This window comes from Sylvia atricapilla, chromosome 22 (assembly GCF_009819655.1).
Source record: "Sylvia atricapilla isolate bSylAtr1 chromosome 22, bSylAtr1.pri, whole genome shotgun sequence".
In the NCBI taxonomy this organism is placed as follows: Eukaryota; Metazoa; Chordata; class Aves; order Passeriformes; family Sylviidae; genus Sylvia; species Sylvia atricapilla.
This window is the reverse complement of record NC_089161.1, coordinates 1072070-1097611: the sequence shown is the minus strand read 5'-3', so window position 1 is coordinate 1097611 and position 25542 is coordinate 1072070. Positions and strand designations below refer to the sequence as shown.

The 25542-nt window shown below is 45.9% G+C and overlaps 1 protein-coding gene across 1 annotated transcript in view; it reads left to right on the top strand.

The window, feature by feature from the left end:
• Positions 1–1300: 1300 nt before the first annotated feature.
• Positions 1301–25542, top strand: part of CASZ1 (castor zinc finger 1) — a 195083-nt gene continuing 170841 nt past the window's right edge. The window contains exon 1 of the mRNA XM_066334522.1: positions 1301–1493. The gene's annotated coding sequence lies outside the window, so the exon portion shown is untranslated. The remainder of the gene's footprint in view (positions 1494–25542) is intronic.

The following is a 25542-nucleotide window of genomic DNA, read 5'->3' as shown; positions in this document are numbered from 1 at the left end:
TAGCAATAGCACATAGGAGTTGTGGTTATGGAGCTGGGCCACATTGTGCAAGGCACTGACAAATCCAGAGCAAAAAACCATGGTTTCTGCCCCAAAGAGGTGATGGTGTAAACACCAGACAAGAGACAACAGGTGGAGACAGACACAGACAAGGAAGCGCATGGGAAGAGCAAGACGCTCCTGCAAGGGCTTCTGTGTGGGTGTGCTGATGTGGAGCTCCCTGCTGCCAATGAGCAAAATTATCCAAGAGTGTACAGGTTTGCCTAGCTTCGGCCTAGGGCCCAAATCCTGCAAGCCCTGCAATGGAGGCAGATCCATCCCACAGACCTACTGTCTGGGCAGGCAGGCAGCTGTACCTCCAAACCCCAGTGCTGGGTGCACGATGCCAGTGAGCCCAGGCTCTTGGCTCGTGTAGAGGCAACCAGGGGATGAAGGAAAAGGTCTCTGTGGGTGTTTCTAAGGAATTGCCACCACAAAATGTCCACAAGCAACTGTAATGTATACTCAGTGTCTCAGTGAAATGGAAGGTGGAGCTGGGGAAAGTAGTTTAACAAAGAAATGTGATGCCTGCCTGCTGGAAATTCAGGTGCATGGCAACTCTTGTCTCTGATCCTGCAACAACATCTCCCAAAACCAGCCCAATCTACAATGTTGCTCATAGCTTGCACATTTGCTCCTTGGCATTTTCTCTAGGATCCAGATCCACAAAAGTTAGTCCTGTGTGCAACTGCCAGCAAAGCCAGCACCGCCAAACTGAGAAATAGTACCGTTGTAGATCCGAGACAATAGTTAGCTCTAAACTTAGAGTTGAAATCCAGACAAAGAACATTACCAAACATTAGAACATTAGAAGTTTAGAAGTTTCTAAAACAGCAACTGAGCATCATGCCTAGGAAAAGCAGCAGGAGAATAAAGCGGTACACACAACCTAGTTATTCGTCGTCTCCATGGAGTTTAGTCTTAGGGAACTAAGGTGAACAAGGGTCAGCAGGCTGCAAAATAGAAAATTTTATAAAATTTACAGTGGTTCTCTGGGAAGGAGAACGGATGGAGAAGAGGAACCGCTGGAGCGGGAACAGGGTAGGGGACAAGCAGCTGCCCCCGCGGGCCGGGAAATGGGGACACTTTCTCGCCTTTTCCCTTGCCAGGGGTGGGTGATCCGGTCCGGGTTTTGCAGGCGCCTCTTCCTTTACTGCCTGCCCTGCCTGCCTGGAGACCGAGTCCGCTCCGTGCCCGCTCCCTCCCGCCGCTCCCCCCTTCCCCACCCCGGGCGGGCCGGGGCGGGCGGCGGCGGGCTCCAGGCCGGGTTTTGCGCGACGCCCGCCCTCCTGTTAGAAATAGGAAAATTCAATAATCAAAGCAAAGGGGAGCGCGAGGAGGAAAAATCCGGGATCAGGGCAAGTTTGATGGCGCATGCGCGCTGCTGCCTCCATCCCAAACACACACACATTTCCCTTGACTTGGAAAGTCAACCAAAGCAGCCCCAAGTGCAGGTAAGCCCGTCCGCTCCTGCCCGGCCCCGGCCCCGCCGCCGGCAGCCCCGGGGCCGGGTCGCTGCGCGGGCGGGCGGCGCTGCCCGGCAGGTGGGCAGCGCTCCGCGCTCCGAGCCGCTTCCCGCGGGGCAGCGCCCACCTCCGCGGGCAGCGGGCAGCCCGTGCGGGCACCGGCCGACAGCGGGGGCAGCGGCGGCCGCCCGGCCCCGCGGGAGCAGGGAGGTGCCGTGGCGGCAGGGGGGCCGGCGGCGGCGGGGTAGCGCCGTGCCCGCTCGGCGGCGGAGCCGCGGCCGCGGCGGCGCCCGTCAATTCTCAAGACTTTGCCAGGAGCCCGGGCAGGGGACGGGGGAACACGTGCTCTCGCTCCGCGCCGAGGGCAGGTAACCGCAGCCCCGCCGCGCCGCACCACCCGAGGGTCTCGGCGAGGCACCGAGAGGTGGGAGGGGAAAGGCGGCAGCAAAGTTGGGCGAGCGGCAGCTGGAGCGCTCCGCGGACAGGGCCGGGTGCGGTGGGGTGAGCCGTGCCGGGGAACTTTCTGTAAAGTGGCCGGGCCGGGGCCGGCAGCACTTCTCCCGGTGCCCGCGGCGGCACGGCCGCAGCCCCCCCGGCAGGGTCGCAATGGGCAGGGGCCGCGGTGGCCGGGAGCGCGGGTCGGGGCAGTCGGTGCCCGGCCCCCCGGGCGAAGCAGCAGGTTATTTTTACCCGGTGGTATTTGCAGAATGTGCAGCTGATTTGCCATCCGGAGCCAGGAAGTTTCCCCCTTCCGCCTCCTTCCCTTTTCCCCCTTTCCCCGTGCGCGGCGGGGCAGTGGCGGGCGGGGGACGGCAGACCGGGGTGGCGGCGGGTGGGGGGCACTGGCCGGGATTCCCGGGGGAGCGGCTGCCCACGCCGGAGGCTCTGGGGACGGGGAACAGGTGTCCGAGCCATCACTCATAAGCCGGGCCGGTGGGGGGGCCCGGACGGGGAAGGCGAGGAGCGGTGCCGTGCTGCGGCCCCGAGAGCCGCCGGCCGCGGAGCAGCGGTCCTGGGGAGCAGAGGAGGAGCGAGGGGCAGCCGGGGCGCAGAGCACAGGCGGGCTCGGCGGCGGCCCGGGGCGGCGAGCGAGCTGTCAAGAGGCTCGGTCGGGCGCGGGACTTCGGCGCTGCCGCTTTGCCGTGGGGCCGGCGCCGTGAGCGCCTGGCCGTGCAGCGGGCAACTTGTGCGGCAAACTTTGAGGGGTGGGCTGCGGCCGGAGGCCGCTCCGAATCACGGCAGGTTTCAGCGATCGACTCGAGACCTCCTGCTCTTTCGGGTCGGAAAGGTGAAACTTCTCAGGAGCTGCACGTCCACCTTCTGTGTGCCCCCTCCTGTCCGCGCTGCACTGCACAGCGCGTCCTGGCAGCTTGCTCCCTGGAAGAGTAGCTGTCTCTCCCAAAAGTTCATTGATGAATTTATTTCCTCTATTGATTTGCTGACTGTCAGCGTGGTATAATTTCTTGCGAATGTTTCCGACTTCTCCTTTCAAAAGTCCTGCCTGCTTCCCACCTACCTTTTATCTGTGTGTCGCTGCCACCTTGTTAGCTACCCTAAAGGTGGTTTGGAAGAGTTTATGGGAGAATATTGTTGAACTTCAGTAATCAAGTTTCCAGATCTTATGCCTCCTGTTTAATTTATTAGACTAGTTATTTATTCTGTTGATGATAATCTGTTGCTGGTTTCTATGGAGATGTTAAACTGATCTCTTTCAGAAATCAAACTCCATATGCACTAAAACGTTTAAAGGAGCAGCGTCCCCTTTTGTTTTCAGACTTTGTACCTTTTCAGTGCTTTTACTGGGCTCCTGTATATTTTATATATTGAACCCTGAAGTTGAAGCTTTGTGCAAGACAGAACTTATTATGGCTAACAGAAAGTCAGGGCTTTGATCCTTTTTTTTTTTTTTTTTTTTCATCATCATTTAAAACAGATCATTTTCCCCCCCTCATCACACAAGATAGCAGAACCCTTTCAAGATCAAAGTGTCCAGCTAAAAACTATTGTAAAAACAAAACAAAACAAAAAAAACAACAGAACAACAACAACAAAACCACCAGAAAGAGACAGTTAAATTAGGGCGATGTTTCCTTAATCTGCTTATTGTGTTCTAAAGATTTTTTTTTTTCTTTGTAAACACAACAACAGAAACTTGTGGCAACTATATTGTTATTTTTATACCTTCCAAGTCTTTTTAAAGTTAAAATAAGTTCAAAGTCAAATATCTCCAAAGATAAAGTGCTTGTTAGGGTGGTTTTATTACTTGGTTTCTAAATGTGGAAGGTCAGAATCCAGAAAGCTACTGCATTAGAGAAGGTTTTAATAGTCTTTGTCTCATCTTAATGAGAGAGCAATCTAAAAAACATTTTCCCTGCAACGTTTATGAATTATTTCAAAGAAGTATCTCAGCATATAACTCAGTTTTCATTATTTCTTAACTTATCCATTGCATTATTACATGTGATTCAGTGTGATACACTTAAGAACTAAAGTAATTGAGGTGAGAGAATTTTTTTTCTTAAAATTTGAGAAGTCCTGGTAAGCCGGTGTGTTGTTTAGGTTGATGCACAGTGCACACCAGTTGTGGGTTGTTGCTCATTTTTAGAGAAAAGTTCAAAGATTTGCAAAAAATATACTACCAACACAATGCATGTTTAACACAGTTAAAAAAAACCCTTGTACTTTCTTTTAGTGTATCTTCAAAATGTTTCTACTCCCTAAATGAGAGATGTTTTTCCTCTTGGTATGCTTCTCTACTGACCCTAAAAATAAGAGAAGGATCCTAGAGGAAATAGTGTGTGTAACCCTTACAACTCATGTATGTTCGTGTGTGTATATACATTTGTATTTCGCATATATATGTATCTATCTATATCTATGCATAGCTACACATATATGGAAAACACCAAGTGGTTTATGATCTGTCCATATTAGACATAAATTTTTTTTCCTTGTACATTTTTTCCTTTTTTTTTTTTTTTTTTTTTTTTTTGTGTGTGTGTGTGTTTGTGTGTGTGCAATTTGATGTGTGGGAGATAATTTAAAAATTTTTGTAAGTATTCTGTTTATTTGTTTGATTTGAATTGTAAACAGAATTGACTCTGACAAGTAAAAAGAGGAGGGGAAAAAAGGAAACACTATGGCTTTAAACTCAGGAGTTTGCATATTCTCCTTGTATCTTTCCCCTTTGCTAATTATTGTGTTGTTTTCAGAGCAAATATGTCATATCCATGGCGACCAGGCAGGTTTATTGTCTTTCAGAAGCAATAGCTCACATAAGTAATTAATGACTTCTTTTTTTTTCCTCTGGCTTAGGTTAAACAGATCATTCAAGGAAAGTCATATCTCTCTCTCCCTCTCTCTCCTTTTTTTTTAGCCCAGTGACATAGGAACATGAGTTAGAACAAGAAAATACTTTAACCAAGAAGTCAACAGCTTATTTTTCCTAATTTCTTTTTAAAATATTTAAGTGTCAGCTTTCCATACACATGACACTGTCGTTCTTGCAGTTTTAGAGCAAAGCCTTTGTACAGGGAAAAGCCAGTGAAAGCTGGAGTTAAGTTGGTGTTGTACAGCTGAGCAAAGTGTCTCTGGGTATGTGTGGTGGGATGTTATTCTTGCTTAGGGGTTTTGCTATGTACTGGGAAAAAAAACGTTTCCCTCACTTTTCCCCCTCCCTCCAATTCTATCTGTATTAAAATCAATGTTAAAATAAAGGTGTGTTTTTCTATCTTGCAGATTGTAATTCAAACAGTTTCCAGGAAAGAATTAGTAATTCATTTTTATATACAGCATATATACACACATGCTTGAGCTCCACCCAAAACAATCAAGCTAGCTGGAAAAAAACCCTTATTTCCTTTTTCTTTTCAAGCCCAAGCAAACTTGCACAGTAACTTTCAAAAGCTTATTAAAAATAGTCCCCCCATTTTGCAAGGAGTTTGCTGCAGGTATGAATCCTGTTCTTTCCCTTTCCAACTCTGTTTCTTCCTATTAAAGCTGAATTTCCTATCTGTCCGAGCCAGGGGCTGGTTATCCACTATGATTTACTGAGGTGATGGTTGCCCCCTCCCACACTCCCTCCAGCACCTTCAACTCTGTTTTGTTTTTGTTCATTTCATTTTCAGAAGGATTTATACACAGTCCAGCTATATAAATTCCTTGGGAGATAAAAGCGCCACATACTTCCATAAACAAAAGCTTTTACTTGCATCCTGTCTTCCTTTTTTTCTTAAAGTTAAAAGGAAAAAACCCTAAAAACAAAACCCCAAGCCATCTGATTGAAGCAGGTATCATAAATGCATGCTGGTAATGATTCTGTGTTCCACAATGCCGATACTTTAACTTTTAAAATATGTTTCCTTTCTGGTTTGTAACATTAATCAAAGAGCCGCTTCCTTCCAAATTTCCACAGACTGGGGCTAATTAGAACCACTCGAATCATATTTTGTAAATTCCATGTGAATGTTACTTTAGGTTTCAAGATTGCAAGTGCTTCAGGTTTAGTCTGGCTAGGCACTCTTAAGGTTATTTTTATTAATGTTTCTGTCTCCCAAACCAATTCAGGGTTTCTCTCCATTTACCCCAAATAGATTTGTGGGTTCACACACGGGTGTGTCGGAAATAGACGTTATAAGTAGGAAAAAGAAAAGCCGAGAAGGAAAAAGATTTTGCAGTGTAGTTCCAAAGAGCAACAGAGAACCTCTTAAGTAACGTGAAGCTGAGGATTCAACAGACTTGATAATTGAGCCCTTTTAGCCTTCTGATGTCTGTATCAGAAAAACAAGAGTCTAGCAGAGGGAGACAAAGAATAAAAGCAAATACTGGGCAGGAGGAAGCTGAGGAGATGATTGAAATATTGAGGTATAGTTCAGGATATGTATAGATCAGTATTATGATGTTCCCTTAGGCTCAGTTTTTCCCTCTGGCGAAACGTAGCTGGTTTAAAGGTGGCTTCGGGAGAACCTGATGTTTCCAGTGCAACCGAGAGTCGGGCATTGCTGCGGCTTGTGCAGAGGCAACTTGGAGAGACTTCTCTTGGAATTTGTGTTCATGTTTCCTTCTTTCTTTTTTGTTTTTGAAGGAGTGACTAGTGATTTTTTTTTTTTTTTTTAATATTTATGGGAAATTGAATTGCTAGAAGTTGGGAGTTTTCAGATTGTGATTATCAGGCTGTGCTAAAGGGATTTGAATTGAACCACTTTGAGCATCCGACAGGGTGACTGTTCCCATGCTCTGTTGTAACATTTCTCTCCCATGCATTTGTTGTACCTAAGTAGGGTATCTAATAATTAGGGGACAGTTGGCTCGCACAGAAATCTCAAAGTTAACTTGCTTTTGGTATATAAGGCTGCAGCTTCAAAGAAGAGCAAGGGCGCATCATAAATTTTGCTAAAATTAATCAACCGTTTAAGAGCTCCACATTAACGAGGTTTTCCAGGCAAGCAGCTTTCTTCTCTTCTTCTTTTTCATTCAAAGTCTGAGGTTGGGGGGGGGGGGGGGGGGGGGGGAGGGGGGGGACACCTTAAGTAATAAGAGGAAAGAAATGGAATTTGAAGAGAAATAATAAAAACAAAAAAGGCTGGATTTGTAGAATATAAATCCTCATGTGTCCTTGATCCATATTGTCAGGATCTTTTTTTTTTTGGTCGGATTTGTCCTGTGTGCCTTTGACGGAAAAGGCACGTAGAGAGAGAGAGAGGGAGAGAGAGAGAGCGCGACAGAGGGGGAGAGAGAGACGTGTCACTGCTTTGGAGCTCATTATCATTCTTAATAAGTCTTAAGGAATAAAGAGGAGCATTGAGTGTAAATGCTGGGTAATCCTAACACTCCTCAAGGTGAGAGGAGTCTCGAGGACACAGAGAAAGAGAGTGAGGAGGAGGGGGTACTGTGGGAGCAGGAGAGGATGTGGATGAAAGTGGTATTTAGGGGAGTGGGCGCAGGTTAGTAAGGGCTTGTGCCTCTGCGACGCTTTGCGTTCGTTCCTCGGGCCTGTGCTGGGGCAAGTTGTCTCCAAGTTTGCATCCCAGAGATCTCCCAGGTTTGCACCCGAGCAGCCCAGCTGGACCCTGGGGCTGAAATGTTGGCCTGAAATTGTGACGTTCTGTGCTGGAGGTCAGTTTGAGAAAGGAGTCGGCTGCGCGCCCTGCTCGGCCCGGCTCAGCCCTGCGGGAGCGGCGTCCCAGGGCTGGTGCTTTGCCGTGCCTCCGCTTTGGCGCCTGCTTCCTCGGCTCGGGCTCGCTTCTCAACCCGTGCGCCCTGTCCCTTGCTCCTTTCCGCGTCGGTCAGCTTGGGTGTCTCAATGCTTTGCCTGCATTTCCTGAAGCATCTCCCTGCGCGGCTCGGACACTAGGTGGCTTAAAGCACAGGCTCGGCTCTGCTGTGCTGGCAGCTGCCAGCGTTCATTCACTCTTTCTGGTGGGCTCCCTTATTCAAACTTCAGGCTGACAGCAAAACATGGAGATGTCTTTGAATCCGTTGTGGATTCAGATATCGCACGACCTCTTCAGCAGTGTGTTTGCAGTCGCGTTCAGGGATTTGAGCCCTCGGAGAAGGAAGAAAGAGGACGCTGATGAAATGAATTCAGAGGCTGGGCTTCTTACTTTGATGATAAGGAGTCAGGAACCTGCTGGTGTTGCTGAGTCCTTCCCTCTCTAGGCCGATTTCACCATACCCATTCTAAAGGGTGTGCGTGTGTTCCTTCTGGAAAAAAACATTTCAGGGTTGGCATCGCCCTTTTTACTGTGCTGATGTGTAATGGAAGATGCTGAGCTTTCAGTGATGCCCACTGGCCCTTCTTTCTGGTCTCTTATCTCAGCTCCAGTTGCAGGCAGAAGGGATTGCTGTAATTGGGAATTTGCCTAATGCATCCAAAGCCTAAAGAAGGGGAGTGGAATAGCACTTGAATATTTTTTTTCCCTCCTGCAGTTTGTGTTCTTTCTCTGGATCAGCCTTAGCTTCTGACTGAAGTAGCAGCTTTACCTTTTTTAAAGTTATTCCAAATACCTTGGAGCAGGTAGGAAGGAGTTGTGGATGCTGAGTTTTGATCAGTTGGTGGAAGCCAAGCGCAGTGAGGTGGAAGTCTTGTTAAATGCTGTTTTTTCTGAGTCCAGGTGCTTGGCATCAAGGTAAAGTATTACATTGGTAATATTATTAGGTATTAAGTTACTGTAATATTATTAGGTATTAAGTTATTAGTAGTGGAACTGTGGAGCTTGCCTGTACTTGACAGAGAAGTGCTAAGGTACTGTATTAGGCCTGAATTCATCCTGGTTTCTCTGGTAGTGTCCTTCCAGCATGCCTCAGCCCTGATCTGGAGGGAGCAGGAGAAAACTTGAATGCAGTTTTGGCGCATCATCTGTCTTTTGAACACTTTCCTGAGACAGCTAATGAATTGTAGCAAGGAGGCTCCATTTCTTGCACAGAGGGATCTGCCTACAACCCCTCTCACTGACTCTGTCCAATGGCTGTTGACGAGGTGTCAGCTAATACCTTTCACGCCTGATTGAGCTGGTCTAGAATAGGACCCGGAGATAGAAGAGTCTGTGCTCACAGGGTGAGCTCTAGAGCCATGCAGCTGCCAAGGCCTCGTGCGTAATAACTGCTGTAGGAAAAGGCATAGCAGAACTGCCAGTTGTTTGGGGCCTTTGAGGGCCTTTGGCTCCTTGCCTGCCATGGCATTTTGAGGTACTTTTCTCTCCAGAAGGTATCCTATTTTTGTTCTGCCACCAGTGATGCTGTTTTGAAACAACATTGGAAACAATTCCCAGATTCTAAGCCATAGGGCTTGTCATTTCAATGACAATACAACAAGTCACCTCAGAGTTGGTCTCTGAGGCTGCTCCTGATCCTTCTGTGTGTGAAGTCAGCTGGCAAGGTTAGTCGCAGTGCTGGCAGGGCAGCACAGCATCATACACACCATCATCCATGAGACTTGGGAAGGAAGGAGGTAGATAAACTCTACAAGTTTTTCATGGAGTTTTTTGTTTTGGATGCTGTCCTTTGAAAGAACAGTGGGAGCTGGAAAACTTAAAAGAGAGAATCTCTTGATGGTCTGTTTGGAACTGGGAAGAGGGGTCTTGTTTCAGCTATCTATTAAAATGTGTTGTGTGATGCTTGGGAAGGGCCTGAGAAACAAGTGCTGAGAGTGTGACCCAAGCACAAGTTTGCCTGCTGGGCTTGGAGAAAAGCTGACTAGAAAGTGTGTCCTAAAAATACAAGATAGGCTGGTTCTGATCCCTGCTTGTATTTGAAGGTGGGGGCGGCAGTGGTCTTTCAGTTATGAGCCAGTTCTTTTCTTTCCTGGTTTTGCTTCTGCTTCCAATATCAAAGGTACTGGGACATTCTATTCCTAAGCAGTATGAACTTCCAGCCCTACACTTCTCCCAGTGTGGATAGGCAGAGCTTTCTAAATAAGAAGAAGAGAATGTGCCTGGCATAAATGCATACTGAGCTATGTGATCACAGACTGTGGCTTGGAGGTATCTCCCTCCTGCCCCACTCAGCCCATCCCAATGCCAGGAGGAGTGAGGGCTGCACAGAATCACGCTTGCCCGCGTGGTGCATGATGAAGCTGGCAGAGCAGCTGGGAGGCTGGCAAACAGCTCCCAGCCCGGCTGCCTCCCCATGGGAGCCGTGTCTGCAGAACATCCTCTCCAGAGGGCTGCTGGTGGTGAGCCCCTCCCTCTACCACTGCCTCAGGCTGGTCCAACTTTATACGAGGGGAGCGGTGTCCTTTCACACTAGTGAGCCAGCAGAATCTCTCCCAGGGGTTATTGTAACCTCTCAGAAGCGATTTGCAAACAGGCATTCAGAGATAAAGTCTTGCTGCCGTGCTCAGGGCCGGTAGGGCAGATAAGAAATGCGGCAGGTTTATGAAAGGGAAGGTGTATGAAATGCAGCCTGCATCTCCCATTTCACTGCACTATGCCAAAACACACAGTTTCTTATTTCAGTCACTGTGATCTTTCAAGGAGGTTAATTTCCATGACGAACTCTGGGCCACGTGCATGGAGGATTTATCTAATTAGACTGACACTTTTCTTTTTTAAAAAAGAAAATTAAGCTGCACCTTGGAGGACTTAAGTATTTTAAACTGTGGGAGCAGCACTAGGTAGTGTGATCCCTGCTCACAGAGCAGAGAGAGGGGAAATTTTCCCTTTTCCAGTCTCCTGTTTAAGACTTCACCAAAGGTCCCCATTTACCTAGTTTTTTTACTTGGTAGATGGGTGCTAAAGGGTATTTTATCCTGCCCGAGTCCCTAAAGCCTCAGCTGGCTCTTTAACTCATGTAAACTATTGGTGTACTGGGCTATTACGTATTCAGGATGGAGCAGAGGGTAAAGGAGAGACCTACTTATGCTCCTTAGCCATGTTCTAGAAAAAATGCATCTTCCCAGGACAGTGAATGATGTGCCTGCAGCCATGTAATGACTGAGGTAGGTGTACATCCATCTCACCGTGCCTTGCCACCTCATGATCCTGAATGTGTGTGTGTTGTGGAAGCTGGTGTGACTGTCCTTGTCTTGCCTGTGGTCACAAAGAATAGTGAGTCCCAGGAGAACCCCCTAGCCCTTCATCCAGCCTTGTTGCAGTCAGATCATATTTGGACTTCCTGCTAAAAATGCCTTTGAGACAAGAACTGGGACCAGCACCATGCTGTAATGAAAGTAGAGGATCTTAGGTCGAGGCAGTTACATGCAGGCAAGTCCCATGCTTCCCTCGGACTGGATGTCTTTCACACTTGTAGGCACAGTGGATGATGCTGGTTTTGTTCCCATCAGAGGACTCCTGGAGTCCCGTTCACACTCTCTGCCTGCTGCTTTCTCATTATTTGGCAGCTCCTTGTGTTGCTGTGTGTGAATCCAGGTTCACATCACTTTAGGTCTGGTAGTGCTCCAGCTGTTTATCCTTGTAAAGGAGATGGAAGGAACATCTTCTCAGGGCACCATATTTACTGCACTAAACTCAGACAACTCAGACCACGTTTTCTTGCAGCCCAGGTTGGAGCAGAGTAGCATCTGTGGGGAGGGAAGTGTCCACACAAAAGGGGCAGCATAAGAGTAGCCTTATGAACTCTGGTGATAATACATTGAATCCTGTGGAGCTGTTCATGGTGCAATACTGCACAGAGTAAGACAAATACAGCAGCCTCATGCAAGGAGATGGTCACTGGGCAGTCCCCAACTGATACACTGAGGAATCCACAGTGGATTGAACCCGAGATTTAATTTTAATTTGTGTTTGGTGAGTAAAGGAACAAAAACCGATATTTTCTTTTCTACCCCCCCCCCCCCCCAAGAAAAAGAAAAAGAGAAAGAAAAATAATAAAACCTACTAGACAATCAGAGTGCTAACCAACAGGAGCTCTGTTGGCTGGGGAGAGATCGTTCTGGCTTGGTCAGCCATCCCTAACAAGTTACGGGTTGTATAAACTCCCAGCTTACAGCTGTAAATTTACTCAATTTTGAATACAGCCACAAGCTGGCTCAGCAGGATCTGAAACTGTCTGCTCCAGTAATCCTGCTGTGTTCGAAGTTCACATTTGGGGGGACCCAGCTTTGGACAAATGGAACTGTGGAGGGCCTGATGGTGGACTGCATCCCACATAGCTCTAGATTGAAAGGAACCTCCCCAGTATGAACCAGAGTGTTAATTTTTCTGTTCCTGGCTTTTAGCTTCCTTGCCTTGGATGGATGCCTCTTGATCTCCATAGCTGCAGGTCCACTGCCCCTATGCCTTTTCTGTCCCTCACCTTGAGACAGGGAACTTGGTCCTAGGTAGATTCCCTTGCACTGCCTGGAACAGCAGTGCCATGTCTGCTGGATGCTGTAGTAGATGGGCAGGATTTGGTCCATACACAGTCCTGGGCCCTTCCTGCAGTGTCTACTCAGTCCTTGCTGAGTTGGAGTCAGTTGGTATTTGCTTGAGTGACTGAGAGCAAAAGGGAGGTTCTGACTTCAGGGTTTGTTGCTGCAGAAATAACTCATCTCTCTGAAAACCTGTAATGTTGCAACATTGGATATTCCTAGATAGCTGAATTTTTGGTGTATAATTGTGGCACTGGATCCTGCCACAAACAGCAGCATGTTACTTATATTGAAAGAGAATTTAGCCCAGTCACACAGTTAACTTTGGCCACATATTCAGAAATTGGACAGTTTACAGCAGTGTAGAGAAAGAGGGACATGTGCACCTCAGCCCACCTGTCCTCTTATTGCTGACTACATTTCCTCATGTTTCTAATGGGGAAGCGTTTTGTCTTAGAATGAGACATCAAGTATTGTCATATTATTCTCACTGACACTTTGGTCTTCAGCAAAAGTGAGGTGATATTTTCTGTTACCTGTTATGGGTTCGGAAGGTAGAGATGGCTTCAGGGATGACCAACCCCAGACCTCCTCAACAGGCATCTGGCAGCCTCTGCCCTGGGGTGCTGCCTGGTCTCCAAACCAACTCATGTCCATCTTCACTGAAGCAGAATGGTGACAGCAGAGGTTATGGGGATAATGTGATTCCAAATATAGCAAGTGTTCGCTCCTGAATTAAACTCCCTACAAATAAATAAAAAAGGAGTAGTTGCAAGTAAAAGATCCAGGAGAGGTTTCCTCTCCTGTCTTCCATGTCTCCCCTGTGGAGTTGTGCTGGCTCTGGCTCCCAAAGGGTTAAGGTGACTCATGCCCCTCTCACCAGATACTGCTGGCAGGAACGATTCATCCCAGCCACTAATTGGTGGTGTTTGCTCTGCACTTTCTCGCTCTGGTTTTGATGAAAACATTTAACCAGGAGCTTAGTGTGTGGAGGCTCCCAGCTGACAGCACTGTGCTGGCTTTACCAAGTTGTCCTTGCTGTGTGTAAATTCAGCAGCTGGGCTTAGAGGTGGCAGGGGAGAGCAAACATGCCTAGCATTACAGCTTCTGGCCCCTTGGTTCTGCTCTTCAGAATGCTCTTCCCTATGGGAATCTTTGGGCTCCAGGCCTGTATCTGCTGCAGTCTGCAGGTGCCTTCCTGTACCTAGACAGCCGTTGGCACTGGAAGCCAGTTCAGAGCCTTGAGACAAGGCTGCAGAGGTGGGAAGAGTGATCCTGGTAGGTTTCGTAGGGCCTGGTCTTACCTGAGAGCAGGGGTATGACTTGGAGCTTGGGAGATCTGTTCCCAAGACCATCTGGCTGCAATCCCAGGGGATTCTCTCCCAGAAAACAGGCTCTGACAGGCCCTGTGCCACAGAGTGATAAAGCTACTGGTTCTGTTACGTGGAGATGGGCTAATCATTCTTTCCTATGCCACTTGGAAGCTTGTGCAGGACTTCCCTAACACAGGCTTTGATTGGAGTTGTTTCAGGTAATAACCTGCCCTTCTAAGGGGCTTCACATGAAGAAGTATGAGATGGCTTTAATTTTTGCCATGCAAGTGGTAGAGAAGTTTCCATGTCCTTCTGGAATCAGTCTTGAGAGTGGGCATGTCCAAGCTCCTCGGTTCCTGCATCACAGGACCTGCAGGCAGCAGCAGAAACCGAAACATTCCCCCGGGGACAATACCAGTTTATCTGTGTTGCTGCTGGAAAATGCATTCAAATTTGTGCCCAAACGGGAGATTGTTACATGCAAGAAATTCATCTGAGCCCATCAGGGCTGCCACTGCTCTGATATTTCTTTACTTTTTTCTCCTTATCTCTGGTGATCTACCCTATGAACAACAAAACAAATCCAGATGGGAAAATTTATAAACCAGAAAATCTGGATTCCCTGTTCCTGGAAAAGCATGATCCCTTGTTCTCAGCCGCCTCCATGTGTCATGGGGTCTGCCATGAAGAGATGCCAGAACTGTTGCAAGAGGCCAGGCCTGTGTCTGCCTTAAGGAAATGGAGCAGCAACGTAATGCCCTGCGTGAGTGTGGGTTTCCAAAGGAGATGCGTTGCTCAGAGGAGCAGGATTTGCCCTCATGATAGTTGTTCAACAAAGGCATTTGTTCTCTTTCTGTCCATTTCAGGACCTTGCTCCACATCACTGCTGAACTGATTATGCCTGTTGAGGGAAATTTTCTGCCTCTTCCCTCTCCCTGACTATTGATAGTCTGCAACTGAATACATATGTCTCATTAAACACAAAAAGAGCCAGGCCAGGCCCCCACTGCACAATGTGCTGCCTGTTATCAGCCCGGAGAAAGGGAGCAAACAGGTGTAGGATAACAGTGCAACTGAGAGAGACCAAAGTGCATCATAAAATAAACAAACAGCCCGTGCTCCAGCTCCCCCAAATGCACCATGTAGTTCCAAGGGTCTGCAGTGCGCTTTAGAACATACTCTGAGCAAGTACCCACTTGGGGCACCGTTTAATTTGCAGCCAGAAATGGGTTGATGATTTTCTGCATTGTAGGGGTGTTTGGAAGCCCCGTGCCCTTTCTGTTGTGCTTGGGGCTGCAGGAACAATGGGAACTTCCTGCCTCCAGAGCTTACAGTGGTGGGGAAAGAGCTCCTGTCTCCAGAGCTTACAGAACTGACCAGCTGTGGGTCTGACTTGGGTCATGAAATCGAAACAGTAGGCCTGGATGAAGAACTAAAGAAGGCATCTGAGTGTTCCCTTATCATAAGTAAAGGGCTGTAACTTTTTACCATGACCTTCACAACCTTTACTGTTTTCAGGGAAGAGTGCAATCTCTGTGGTGTGACAGTCTTTCCTCCTAAGATTTCTTTGGTGAGGATATTTGTACCAGGACTTTATTTAGTTTCTTTGCACCTCTTCGTGCTCTGTGAATCTTCTGTTGCCCATTGTGCTTTGGGGCTGACAGAGCTTGCAGTGGTGCTGCTGGCATTTTTGTTGCATTTAGTGAAGCAGTGGCTTGGCTTACTCTACCCCGGCAGCAGCCAGCGCTTTAGTGACTCAGCCCCTGGAATTATGCTTACCCAACAATACCTTTTGTCCTTTGCTCAAAACTTCTGGCCGAGAAAAGGGAAAAAGGAGGAGGGAGAAAAGAAAGAAAAGATAAAATTCTGCATTTAGTTGTCCTTTCATCACAGGTGGTGCCAGTTGGTTTTTGCTTTATTTGTACAGGGTGGGGAAAAGAGGGAAAAGAAAAACAAGGTGGAACTCGGACAAGGCCCAGGAAATGTTTGAACCTGACAACAAACTTTCTTTGTTCAGGGGAGCAGGGGAAAGAGAACAGAAAAAAGGGACAGAAGACCAGCTGAAACCAAACTTAGCCCTGTGCTCTTGGGCAGGTTTCTTTTCCTTACTCTTTATTGTTTGGGGTCTTTTGTATTGCTTGGTGTCTTGTGATAATTGTATTTGCATAAAGGCTTTTGTGTACTGCCTTCTAGAAGATGGACAGATGAAAGGTTTCCTGGGGACACATTTGTTATGTGGATGGGGAGGATTTGTCAGTTGTTCTGTCGTTTATCTATCTATCATTATCTATCATTTATTCATGATTTGCACGATCCTTCTCCTCCAGCCATGAAGATCAAGATGGTTAAAGGGAAAGCATGAAGGACCATGCTTCTCAGGAGGAGAGACAGATGAGCAATTTAGGGGCTAGGCAGACAAATCTTGATTAAAATGCAGAAACCAGAGGGTTTTGTTGAGGAGAAAATGAAGAGAACCATAAGGCCAGCTCATAGGGATACTGCCTAGAAGACACCTGAGTACCACCAAGTGCTACAGCACAGACCACCCTTTTTTCAGCTTGGCACAAAATCTCTTGGTGAATCATCTTGCAATGTTATTCTTCAAAAAGAAAAATTGAGAATTGTGCAATAGCTGCCCAAGGGCCATTGGAAATTAGAATAATCTGCTGCTGTGTGGGACAAAATGGATTTTGGTGGGCTTGGGTTTCAGCAGGGCCGTTACAGCCAGTTCACTGGTGCATACTGTAGGTATGATCAGGACTATGCAGCACTCTTGGAACTTGGTTGGAGCATGTAGAAGTGTTTTCCCACCCAAACAGGTGATGACAGCTCTCTCTGTCATCAGTCAGGCACCTGGCAGTCCACATGTGTTACAGCTGGCCTAGGCTGGGGTGACACTCAAGGGATCTGTTTCTCTCAGGAGATGCTCCTCCCTAGGAGGCTGCCTGGTGCCTTCCCAAATTGCCCTGTATTCTTAGCTGTTGATTCTGTGCGGTGTTGTAGTGGTCTGGTAATGCTGGAATGGCTGGATAGCGAGGGGACTGGGATGAAAGGCTGTTCACTCCTTTCTTGCCCAGCTTAGAAATATGTTACACAATGCTCAATTAATCTTTGTTATCTCATTTGTGTATCACAAAACATTGTGTCAAAATGAGTGAGCAAAGGATACAGGATGTCACCTGTATTGCAGATGCTGGCTGTGTTCTCCAAAGAAAGGTTAAATCTTTTGACTTGGCTTAAAGTGGGTATAAGTCCTACTTCCAGTACACAAAAAGGAAGAAAGAGGAACCAAGAATAAAGTCTCTCTCCGGAGCTGGACTGATGCGGGACTTCGCTGCAGTGTCCTGTGGAAGTCTTTCCATTCTTTTGATAATGGCCAAATCACTGTCATGCCTACTATATTAAAGTATCAAGAGATGCTGTCAATTAAAAACTTGCCCTGATGCTGGGGACGTGGATTCCTTTGACTATATTAGTAGGAATATGGGCCTTTCTTTCCAGTGCAGGTTCCCTCTGAGTTTCATCAGACTACCCTGGAGCTGCTCATTTCCTGACTTTACGTCTAAGCCTGGGCTGCAGAACACAATCCCAATTACCTTGAGAACAGAGTCTGAATTCAGCGAGCCCTAGGTGAAAGCTGGAATAGTTCCACTACAAAATAGACTGTTCCAGTTCTACACAAAGAGCAGCTGCATTCTGACTTTGGTCCTCAGTCTTTGCCTTAGTTATCTATACAGTGGAGATAATAAAACTCGCCTGCAACATGGCTTGTAACTCAGAATTAAGGAACAGTTTCCAGAGCCAGACTGAAGGCAGCTGTAGAACACAGGCTGTATTTTTGGTGCTAGTGTATATGTCTGGAGTTTAGAAATTAGGGCCCAAGTGAGACTTAGAAAGGCAGGTGAACACACTGGCTGTGTTTTCTCTCCAGAGACGTTCCAGGGAAACTTGCCCAGGGGTCTCGAGGGAAGAGGCTGGTACTGGGGTGCTGGCAGCAGGAGCGGTAGTGGCGAGTGAGCAGCTTTTCTGCCGTCCATTCCAAGTACAGGAGGGACTGTGGGGAATGATTTCAAAGCCACCACTATGGAGATTAAGGGGATGAGAATGTAAATCTCAAGTAAAAAGGTAATTGAATGTAATAGCAAACACTGCTCGGTCTATGTTAATTTTAGCTCTTCCCCTGGATACAAGGCGCTGTATTAGTGTTTTATTACCATTTTGTTTGCACTAATAAAATAGTAAAATTTATTTCAAGGAAGTTGAAGGATGGTTTTACAATGCAAATTTGAAGAAATTGGACTTTTCATTTACGCCACTGCTATTTTAAACCCTGAAGGGTGTAAATTAGCCTTCTGTGCCTGGGTGAAATCCACTGCTTCCACAAGCAGGGGGAGGATTTGATGTGGGGGAGAAGAGAACAAAACCAAATCATCTGAATATTTCAGAGAGACAGAGATATCTGATGAGGAGAGAGAAAAAATGTGACTGCCTGTGCCCGCTGAGTGGAAGGGCTGGAGGAGAGTTGGAAGAGCTGATGAGAAGCAGGTTTATTCTGGTGGGCAGCTTCAGCTGCTATGAGCATCAGGAAAGGGCAGAACAGGGCATGGAGGTTCCAGTGGACATGGTGTGCCCTGCCCTGTGCTGCCCATGTGGTTCCTCCTGGTAAAGGAGGTGCAGCAGCTGGGGCTCAGCTGATTACCAAACACTGTCAATGACAGACGATTCCTAGAAGTGGGAAAGCCTAGGGCAGGTTTTGCCTTCTGGCCCAGGGGACCCACTCTTCCCATGTTGCCTGTACTTTCCTCTTGCTTTGCTGTCTTGATCTTCCTGCCATAGCCTAGCCCATCTGGCACTGCCTGGCTCTGATTCCCCACTGAGTCACAGTGCTGCCAGGGAAGGTGCCTACAGCCCAAGAGGCTGGTTCAGTGACCTCCTCCTTCACCCAGAACTCCTCTGTGGCATGAAATAGAAAGGGATGGGCTGATTATCTGGTCCCTTTCACCTTCATAAAGTTGTTTATAGCAGTGCTGTTCTCATGTGTTCTCTCACACTTTTTTGCCAGTTCTTGGCCTTGACATAAATGATGCTGTAAAGGCTAAGCCACAGAATAAGGTCCAAAGAGCCTTTCTTGGTTCCAAAGGTCCACTGAGCTGGCCAAATATCTCCTGGAGGGAGTAGAAGCATCCAGACACAGCAGCTTTCTTGGACTTATCCTGAGTTTGTGCAACAGATCTGGAAATCTTGTGATCTGAAAACCTTAATTCTCCTTGTGCAGAGGAAGGTGTGGAACAGGAGTTGTAACATCCCTATTTTCAAGTCCCAGAGGTTCCATTCCCTTCCTGGGGAAGGCTTTGAGTTACTGTTTTTGTAATCATGTTCATGTTGCATATACCTCAGTCTTCACACAATACTAATGTTGAAAGGAGCCATGCTGAGATTCTCCTGTATGGGAGAATTAAGATATTTTTTCTTAATCTTGAGTGAAATTGTACATTTGTTCATTGTCCTGAGATGCTTGTTTGAAGCAAGTCTTTGTATTGTATTATGTACCTCCCCAAACCACATCAGGCTTTTTACAGTGATAGAGGTACTGACCTGGGTATGAAGCCCTCAGAGGAACCCTTTTCCTTATGCTCTCCAGTAGACTGATGGGCACCTCAAACACCTCAAACACCTCAAACACAATTGCTTCTAGGCCGTTTCTCTCCAGCTGTATTAGTGATTTTGCTGCTAGCCCACTCAGGCTGTTGGTGGCCTGCTGCTTCTGTGGGATGTAATTTCTCAGGGACTCGTTTGGTGTCTGGCCTCCTAGTCTAGCTGTTGCCCTGCATTCTTGGCCAAGTGGTACTGAGTGAACTGGAGAAGAAAAACCTGCTCTGGTGATCTGATTTTGCAGAAAGGTAGATCTCCCAGCCCTCCTTTGGACTACGAATATCGTCTGTTAATTTTATCCTCAGGAGGCCTTTCAGGACAGAAGCCACTGTTTAACCCATGCGAAGGGCTTTGGCTTGTTACTATTTATGGTCAGGATAGCAGCAAATCTGCTGGGAAAATTGAGGCCAGGCTCCAGGTCTTTGTCCATACAGCTGTGCCACCTCTTCTAGTGTCTGGGCATTAAAGAAAGCTTTCAAAAGTTTAACCCTCTTGCATGTTCAGCTCACAGCACAGTGACCAGCCATGTGTGGCATCAGGCAGCCCTCTTAAACTCCCTGCCCTGCTTCTTTGGTGGGTGTAGCAGAGGCTGAGCCAAGACCGAGGGCGTTACCTAAGAAAGCAAAGACTTATTTTTGGCATTGAAATGGTTTCCTATTCCAGGCGAGTCTGGGGAGCAGCATGGTTGTGTACCCAAGGATTTAAACAGTGCATTAAGCTAAGGGGTTACACTCCGGGTGGATTTCAATCAAAAACTATAATTACATCAAATAGCAAACGGAAATGGAAAAAGGGGATTACTGACTCGACCCTGAATGCTGTTGGCTGCTGAACCTGCTCCATTATTTACACCCCCTCTATTGCCTGAGGTGGGGTGTGTATGTGTGTAGGCAGTAAGGCCCCTCCTCCTTTTTCCATTTCCTTCATGCATCTGATGAAGTCAGTCAGTGCTTGGAGGAAGATTGGAATTTGCATGACTTGGATTTGGGACTTTGCAGGGCAGGTTTGATCTCCCTGGGCAGCTCTTCCTGGCTCCAGGCAGGAAGAACTGCTCAGCTCAGGCAGTCGTGGGAACCCCCAGGCCTACAAGCTTTCTCTCTTTTTCTGTTTTGCTATCAGACCAGTGTTTTGGACTCAAAACTGCTCATCCTCAAGGCAACTGGAAAGCTCCAGACTGCAAACAGGAAGTTCTTTCTAACCTAGAGAGCTGGTAGTGTTTAAAACTGCCCCTGAGGTAGTAGAACTGTTCTGTGCCTGTGTTCAGACTCTGAAAGAGTCTATCTTGTTTGGTACAACCAAGCCAGCACTACCTAGCTGGAGAATTTACCACACCCCTGCACTCACAGTTCAGGCTCCAGGGTTTGCTCTCTGGTTCGAGCTGCTTCCTGCAGTACTTCAGAATACTTTGTGGATTCCAGTTTGTCACTTCTGCTTCTGGCACCGCTGCAGCTGTCACCTGCCTTCTGGTCTTTGTCTGCCCCGTTTCATTTGTCCTGTTCTCCCAGTTCCTCCTTGTGTCTCCCTTCTTGTTATCGACAGGTTGTGTCTCTACACGTCTGTTGGACACCTGAGTTTGGGTGTAGTGTGTGTGTAGTGTGTAGTGAGTGTGCTGAGATGGCTGGAACTGTTTACCAGACAGGGAGGATAAGGAATGCAATCCCCCACTGCCTTCCCAAGCCTGCTTTCTCAGGTGGTTTTCCAGATGTTTAATCCCAGGTTTCATAGCCCAGCCCAGCTCCTGTTTGATGGGATCTCTTTTCCTCTGCTCATTCTAAATGGGTGAGATGTTGTGCTGAAATTAAGTCTTCATTTACGCTATGAAAGAGCCTTGCTCGGTGCTGTGCTGTTACAGCATCTGATACACCTTTGCCAAATGCGTTGCCCCTTTTTCATCTGTGGCACGTTCAGAGATGGAGGATGTAATGTGGTGTATAGAAGAGAAACCCCAGTAGAGTCGTGGTCGATTTACACATGGCTTGAGAAGCCCTGGAAAAGAACAGTACTTTTTTTCCTGCTCTGGACAGTGGCAAATCCATACAGAGTGAGACTTTGCCAGTGCTGGCTGCACTTTCACGGCAGTGACCTCACCTCATCGTGAATACTTGGGAAGGAAAGGTGCTTTGTAAATATAAGAAAATATTCTCTTCTTATAGACAGATGTTTGATTTTGTAATACAATAGTGTGATTTGAAAAAACTCCCAAAACTTATCCAAATGTAGATTTCCCTGAAAATAATTAAAATACAGTAAGAAAACTCCATTCAAAACTGAAATCCCTTTTGGCAGGTAAGAGAAAGAGTAATGTTACCGTTTAGACCAAACTCTTCTTTGTTATATAAACAGGGAAAAAATTCTTCAAGACAAAAGTATGACCTAAGACACTTTTCTAGTTCTTTTTTTTCTTCAGCATTTAGCTGACTTTAAATTTATTTTGCACATCCTCTGCAATATTTAGAGTCCAGATATAGTGGTCTAGGGGAAAACCAAACCCTTAAACGAACTGATTATGTTCAAAAGAGTTAGAGTGGGAAAAATACATGGTGACAGGTAAATCCTTACGTGAAATATTTTAAAATTTATCTCGATTTTTAGGTTTGCTTTGTTACACACTCTAGATGATAGAAAAACCCTAAGAGGAAAAATGTTACAAGAGACACAGGAAAGCTGGACTTGTCCTACTTTGTGCAAGCTTGAATTTACTCCTCACTGTTCAAGGTCCTGTTTCAGCAGCCATGAATGGACTGGAGCCAGTGGAACTCCCTAGTTCAGGGTCTTAATGGCTTTTATGATCTAACTGTGATGCTTCTGCTGCTTCCTTTTTGCCTTTCCTAACTATATTTTGGAAATCACAGCCCATTTCTGTTCCTTTGTCCTTGTTTAAACCGCAGTTACCTTCCATCAAATTATATGATCTAAGGAGATGCTAAATAAAAGGTTTGATTTTAAAGGGATATCATTTGCAGGTGTGGAAATACGTGAACAGAGGGTGAGGCTGAAGGAGAGGAACAGCATGTCGAGATTCAGGCACCTATTGTGGAGAGGTGTTTGACACTTACACTGTAGCTGAAGCCTTCCAGGCTGCAGGTACTGAGACATTTGGAAGACTCGGGTCTTTTATAAGGCAAACGTGTGTGGACATTTCAAGTTGCCGTAACATTCTGTGTTTCTCCTGCTTGCGTGAGATCTCGTGTTACAGCACCAAGGGTCCTGCTGGTTTCGAGGGGCTGGCTCAGCACAGCAGCTGGCGGCAGGGAGGGCCTTAAACCCCGCACAGGAGCAGAGCTCCTGGCAGCAGGCATCTCACCTCGGGGAAGCCATCTTCATGGGTTGTGAGTTTTATCAGCACTCCATCCTTTTCATCACAGAGAAGGAGAGGAGAGAAATTCCATTTGGCTCTGCTGATTCAGTGGAGTAAAGAGGTGGAATTCATCAGGAGAAAATTGTTTACGGCACAGCTTTAGCCAGAGGATCTTCCATTTTAATCTCTTGCCTTTTTTTGATAGATTGTGTGAAAGACAAAGCAAGCGCTAGGGGCTGCTTGGTGTTTTTGTTTTTATGTTTTCATTAAAGTTTAATTGTGTGACTTGTGTGATGTAACTTCTGGAAATGCCTGTTGCAGTTGGTGGCAAAATGATTTTTGATTTGTTGTGTTTGAATCAGGTGCAGGAGTGTTAAACCTCAAAGAGGTTTTCAGACATGCATGTGTAGAGAAAATATATTTATCTATAGGATAGCTTTTGATTAATGAAAGAAAAGAACTGGAACTGCTGTGAGAGAAGAATCTCCTTTATTTGAAAGCTCTTCTGCTCCATCAGTAGAACAGAGAGTAAGGGTCTTTAAAATTAGTATAACTATAATTTATATCCACCATAAGGACGCTCTTTGCCTCCTGATCAGTAATGGAGCCTTAAATATAAATGGATCCTTACCTTGCAAACACTCAAATATTTCCTTTACTCACATGAGGTGTCAAAGGAAAGATTTCTATAAGGAAAATGGAGCATTTGCATAAGTACCCACAGCATCAAACAACAGAGAATTTGTATTGCATAAACAACAACCACCACATTAAAATCATACTGCTTTAATAGTTTAGAAAAAATATAACAAAAACATTGAAACTGTAATAGATGTTGCTCTGTGTATCGGTATCGATTTCATAATTTGTGTTGCCTTAATCTTGGGTGGGTGAAGATTAAGAATCTCCACGTAGAGTTATGTGTGTGCAATAAGTGGGAACATAGTAAGCAGCTTTCCTTTGCCTGGAGATGATTTAGGGCAGAGTATTTTCTCCATAAAATCTGGGGTTTAGAAAAACAAAATAGGATCCTTATGAATAAAAATCTTGAAAGGAAAATATCCAATAAATGATGAACTGGGGGAGAAAGCACTTACTTTAAACAAGTTTTCCAAACTTTGTGCTGTAGACATGAGAGCAAAGTGACTTCCACATGCACATGTGAAACATCTTTTTCACACTGTCCAACACGTCAGTTTGCAAAGGAAGTTTGGAGAATGAGTGCTGAAAAGGATGAGAAGGTAGAAGTTTCGTTTGTGTTCTATAATCTAGAGCTTTTTATGTATAAAGCATTTATACCTGTTTAATTTGAGGTGTAGTAGTTAAACTGATAGGCTGCACTGAAACAGCTTTTTTGGCTCAGTTCAAATTAATTGTTAACAACCTTATTTTTATGTGGATTTTGTAGAAAAGAGCTCTGTATTAAACCCGTACAAGTTTTTATGAGGTCTCTTCTTATATGCATTTTTAGAAACCCGTGTTTTTGAAATACTGTTAATCAAGGATGAAAAAAATAATAGAAGGAAATCCACTCTGTAGAGCATTTTTGAATGAAGGTTAACATGTTCATAAAATGGTGATAAAAAATTAGTAATGGTCACTTTCAGCTTTGGTTTCTTTGAAACAGAGCTGAGCTTCATCAAAGTAAAAAGCAGTTCTTTCAGACTTGGGGAAAGGAGTCTTACCTAAAACTTTCCCAGCAAATGGTAGGGCTGCACTGCTTTTGCCTAGAAAGAAGTAGGGCGTTCTTGCTTCCCATTGGGTTTCTGCTTAACGGTGAGAACTCATTTTCCCAGATATTGCACCCAGAACTTACGGCTGCTTCCTGATCCAGGTAAGTACTGGTTACTAAAAAGACATGCACTTTTTTCCTCTAGTTATCATCCCTAAAAAATTCCCTGTATATTAATTTCTTCTTAGCTGCTCTGTTTTTTTAGCAGATTTTTTTCAGATTTTGTGCTGTACATACTTTGTACATTTGCTTTGTCTTCAGGTAGTTTATTCCAGTATGTAAATGACTATCCAGCCAGTACAGAGCAGGCAGGTCTAGAGCTGGACTCTGTGCTACTTTACAGGGCATCTGAACTCATGAGTCTGTGTGTTGGAGTGGTACACTCAAACTGTCTTGCTATTTCAGGAGGCAGAAAACTGTTTCTTTTCTTGCTGGTCATTCTTTCAGTGAGTCTTTCTCTGAACCAAATAGTAACCGAAGCTGGTCCTGGGTTGATCCCCTGTTGAGCAGCTTCCCTGTTGTAGGGTGTCCTCTTTAAAAATAATAACAAATCAACCTCCCTCAGAAAATGCTAATCATTAAGAGGAAATAGCAGTTCCCCTTACACTGAGAAGTTTGTTTAGCAAAGAAGGGAATAATCTACTGGTTAGAGCACAGACAGAAATCTTGTAGTTTTGACTAAATTGCTTTTTGAGTTTGGTCTGGTCACTTTAACTCCTTGTTTTCTCACCTTCACCGTGAAGAATTCCCCTGTCACATGCCATGCAGTAAAGCTGGAATTTTGACTGGGCAGCAAATACATCTGCATATATGGGGATTTTATGTCAGCAGTCAGAGGATGTCTGTGAGTTCCCCTGTACTTGCTCTTTTTTTTTTTTTTTTTTTTTTTTTTTTTTTTTTTTTTTTTACTGAAATAACTATGGCTTTTAGAACTAGCAAAAGAAATTAGTTCAGTCCAGGGACCAACAGGTGGAAACTTGTAACTTTAAAAAATGGCTTTGGTTGTGGAGATTTCTGGGGCTTTGTATTAGGGTGGAACATCACTGCTGCAAGTGATATCTGGGGGCATTGGGTTTGTTCTGTGCTCCGAGAACACCAGGGCTGGCTCAGCTCTGGGCTCCTTGTGCCATTGGTCTGAGGGCAGAAAGCTCTGCTGCACATCACTTGAGTGCAAGCATATGGGTGAAATGGACCTATAATGCATAATTGTAACAAGTAGCTAGAATACTGCCTAT